Raw genomic sequence first — 4,822 nt, 5'->3', positions numbered from 1 at the left:
TTTCAAGAAATAATTTTGTGACGCTCTTGATGCTACAGATTCATCTTCACCACATGTCTTCATCATCGCCATAGTCACTTGTGTGTTACACTGAGAAGTTGCACTTTTAAAAACAGTTTTAGGGAATTTGTCCAGTGTTTAGGGCTCAGCGCTTTCACTGGTGTGGCCCGGGTTCGGTCCCTGTTGAGGGAACTAAGATCCTGCGCGCTGTGTGGCGTGTGATTTCCTCTTGTCTCATCACTGTTGCACTAACCCACCACTTGTTCAAGGTGGTGCTCACCAGCCTTTTTCACTGTAGGGTCACTCATTCCTAGTTTATTAGTTTATATTATATTATGAGTATGGAATCATTTCATTTTTTTATACAGTGGGTTATAACTGATTATTTCTGTTATTCCTCTAGATGCTTGAATCATCTCAAGTATGGCCAGCAGAAACCCCTTCAAGCTGACTCCCGTGTCTTCTTGACATGTCTCCCATATGCTTGGCATTTTTCTTTATTTCTGACACTGTAGCACAGTCCAGGTTTGTCTTGCCCTTGTCGTTACTCCGGCCCTAGTTTCCTTAGTGGAACACTATTTTAAAACTAAGATTTGAGTGCTAGGTATGCTCAGCACTGTTGTGGAGCCACTGGTCCCAGGTCATCTCAGCGGTCAGAGTTTGGGAATATTTGCATGTGTGTACATGTATGCACATACCTATGTGCCCATAACACCTAAATTTATTTCCGTATCCATATTGAAAACCACGAATTTATCCCGTGCCTCCATTTCAAACTAACAGCCCAGGGTTCCTTTTGTTTTCTCCCTTTCCACATTTGTAATTCTCTTCTCAGATAGTGAGACTTGGGACTCCCATTACCCTCAGTGGAACAATCCATTTTTCAATTGATTTTGTTCCTCTTGGACATGCTTAAAATTTCTTATTTAAAAAAAGTGAAATTACTTTTGGGGTACTTTTACTGCTAAATATTTATACAGCCATTTTTATCTCTTTCCCCAATGTGGAGAGTACATCTATTCACTCCATATGTAGATGGGTTCCTAAAGTTTGCAAATTTGTAGTCCTAAACCAGCCAAACTCATACTGCAGAGAACTTTTTTTTTAAAGACATATATTTTAAATTTTTATTGGAATATAGTTGCTTTAAAAGTGAAAGTGAGAGTCGCTCAGTCATGTCCGACACTTTGCGACCCCATGGACTATACAGTCTCTGGAATTTTCCAGGCCAGAATACTGGAGTGGGTAGCCTTCCCCTCCTCCAGGGGATCTTCCCCACCCAGGGATGGAACCCAGGTCCCCACACTGCAGGTGATTCTTTACCAGCTGAGCCACGAGGTTAGTTTACAGTGTTTTGTTAGTTTCAGGTGTACGGCATAGTGAACCAGTTACACATACACATTTATCTACAAAGAACTGTTTCATCCACAGAGTGCCCTGTGGTTATGGGCATATTTGTGCCGCTGTTTACCCTGGAGCCTGTGTATTATGAGAAAAGAAATTAATTATTTGCCTGGTTCAGAGAAACAAGGAAGCAGGGACTCCAATTACCCTCACCTTCTATTTCCACATTCTTTTCCCTGTGAATTGTAGCCGATCTGTGGCTTGCATTATCACTGGTCACAAGACTCCCGGTCTCCATCTTCTCTGGATCTCCACTCACATGCGAGCCCGGGTTTCAAGTCTGTGACGTAGCCCCAGGAAGACACGCTTTATTCAGCTTTCCTGCTGATTTTAATGCTGGCTTACAGCCAGCTGACTGCTCCTCACCCACAGAGAACTCTGAGAGGGTCACGTGTGAGCAAGGCCGCGTTGCTTCTGTTCTCAGCTCAGCACCTGGAAAGAAGGTAAGTTAGCCTGAGCAGTGGCCCTGGCTCCTCGGCTGATTGCAGAGAGCGGAATCTGACGTGGTTTCATTACAAGGATACCTTCACATCAGGTCTCCCATAAAAAATAAGGGAGAGGAGAGAGTCTCCTAACTCTGGATAAAAACGCCTGAGCTGGAATTATACACAATCTTGACATTTCTTCGCAAGGCTCACCTTGAGCAAAGGAGCGCCTGTACAGTGCTGGCAGAAAACAGAACATGGGATGGTCCCAATCCTGGGAAGGGGTAGAATTTTAAGGGAGGAAAAGGAACTTAACCTGAAAGGAAGAGTTTTAAACTTTTTTTTTCCCTTCTTCCCATGGTAATAAAACTAGCTTAGCACTTTTCTTTTTGAGGGGAAAAGAGCTTTGAATCATGAATGCTCTCTACAGCTGGCTGCACCATATGCAGTATTCAAAAGACAAGAACTAGCTAATCATAGAGAACCAGCGGCAGCTAAACAGCCCTCTGCCGGCTTCCAAAGGGCTTGTAATTGAGTGCAGATGGCCCCGGCGGGGTGGGTACGTGTTCCTGCTGACTCCTCACACCCCAGAGGGCCAAGGGGGACTCGTGGAGCCTCCGCCCTGATGGTGCCCTCGTCGGAGCCGCTGAGGACAGAGGGGGAGGTGGGCGGTGTGGGAGCCGGCCTGGCCGCCTGCTGCCCAGCCTGCCCTCGGCCGCGAGAGCAGACCTTCAGGCCGCAGAGCGTAGCTTTGATGAATCTAGGATCTCAAGATGACAGAAGGCCGGGGAAAAGGGAGCGGGGTTGGGAGTTCTTTATAATCATCCAAAGAGCCTCACTGTGCAGTCTGCAGGTGGCTGTGGGGTGCCCAGCCTCCCGGAGGAAGAGTTTTCGGGAAATGCACAGCCCGCTCCTTGCAGGGAGCGGCCTCTCGGGTGGGGCCCGCCGCTGGCCCGCCCTGTCCTTCCCATCTCTTCCCCAGCTTCTCTCTTCAAAGGCCTTCTGGTCGTCATCTTCATACCATTCAAAAATGCTTTTCTTGACTTTTCTAGCTAAATAGAAATAAAAACAAACTTCAGTCTCACACAAAAATGCTTTTCCAGCTAAACAGAATTCTAAACAAGTTTCAGTCCGCTTTTAATATCAGAGCGGGTGAACTGGGAGTAGATGACACAGATAATCCAAAATTGATGTAGTCTTTGGAAGGTGAAAGAACCCCCCACACACCTCTTTTCCTCCCTAGTCACTCCTTCCACATGCACCCACCATGTCCAGCTGACAGCGGGAAGTCCATGTCTTGCTAAAGACTTGTGTCTCTTCCTGTAATAGGATACGCTCCAGACAGAGCTGCAATAAAATTCCATGCAATACATTTTATGTCTTTTTTTTTTTTTTTTTTTTTCTGAAGCTGGACCTGTGTTCCTATCCCCTCATGGTTTTCCTTCCTTCCCTGAGGACCCGCCTTTCTTTAGATGCGCGCTGCTGGCTTTTCAGACTCATTCCTGGATTCCCCTTTACACCTCTGGCCTTGGCCGTCTTTTCTGTGGGACACCAGGAAGTGGAAGAACAGCTCCAGGCCGCTACCGCACAAACGGGCTGCCATCCCTGGCTGGAGTCCCGCGCCCCAAAGGAATTAGGGCCGAGATCGGACCGCCACGAGGCTTGCTCGCCCTGCACAGGGAAATGTGAAACCCGTGGTCCTCTCCACCCAGGTGTGTCCCCCTCGCTGCCGGAGGACCCCCTGCACTCGCTGGTCCTCACGCTGGCCTCCACGGCGGGCGGGGAGTGGCACGGTCCTGGCCAAGCTGTCAGGGGCTGCAGGTCCTCTGCCGCTGGCTGGGACCCAGTGGGAACCGTAACCCCGGCTGACACAGGGAGGGAAGGCAGGTTTGCCGCCTGGCTGCTCTGGAAGCTGTGCTGAATCCCTGCCCATCTGTTCTCCCAGCTGAGCCGAGGCCAGAGCCGTCGCGCTCTCGCCAACCAGGGGATGACACGGAGCCCGGAGTCCTGCGGCCCCTGTCCTCGCTGCCCTCTGCAGCCCCTCGTCTGCCAGTTGGACGCCCCGCAGGGAGCTGGCCCCGGCTCACACCTGCTGTTGCTCCACAGATGTTCGTGAGTCTCTGCCTTCTGTGTTCCTCATTTTCCAAAAGCGGCCCCGAGCTGGGTGCCGGCCGATCACCACCGCCGCCGCGCCGTGGCTCTCCGCGGGTCCTGCTGGCCGCCTCAGCTGTCTCATCTTTAATATAGAGTGGGGGACAAGCCCTGCCATCCTGACGGGGACGCGAGCGACGGTGGCAGCCACTGCTGCTGTTCGTCCTGCACTCGCCGCCTGCTTCCCTGGAAACGGGACCCTGGGCTTTACTGGGGACAGTGCCCGATCCCCGCGGCGGAAAGGTGCGGCCAGAGAAGCGGGCGCTCAACTTCGGAGCAGATTCTTAGGAGGGCATTCTGAGAGGAACACCTCTTTCACCTCCTGCGCTTCCCTGTTTCCTGCCTGGAGGACAGAAGTGATGGTCGAAGCTCCCCGGGACAGATGATGTCCCGTGCCCAGAGGAGGGTGGCGCCGGGAGGCAGCAGGAGCCTGGCTCCCCGGCCGCATCCTGAAGCTGCCGTCGCAGCTCTGCACGTCCTTCTCTCTGCACCCTCTGCTGGGAAATCCTGAACCCTCGTTTGTTTCAGCCGCCGAGGCCAGGCTCTGTCGTCCCCAACTCCTGACTGCTACAGAGGACAGAAACGGGATCACGGGTCCCGAGGTCCAAAGGCCCTTGCCTGTTCTTTCCTTCTTCTCCTCTCTGCAGTAACCAGCATAGGGACTGACCTCAGGGCTGGTGTCTGGCGCTTGGTGACGGTGGGATGTGGGTGCTAAGGTGTCGCTGGTTTTGGGGCCATCGCTTCCATCTTCTCCAGTCCAACTGGGTCCTTAAGAATGAGGGAGCACACATGTCTTCTCGTAGGGTTTATGGGAACACGGTAGGACAAAAATACCTGGCAAG

The sequence above is a fragment of the Cervus elaphus genome, chromosome 14 (assembly GCF_910594005.1).
Source record: "Cervus elaphus chromosome 14, mCerEla1.1, whole genome shotgun sequence".
NCBI classification, from domain to species: domain Eukaryota; kingdom Metazoa; phylum Chordata; class Mammalia; order Artiodactyla; family Cervidae; genus Cervus; species Cervus elaphus.
This window is presented reverse-complemented; position numbering follows the sequence as displayed.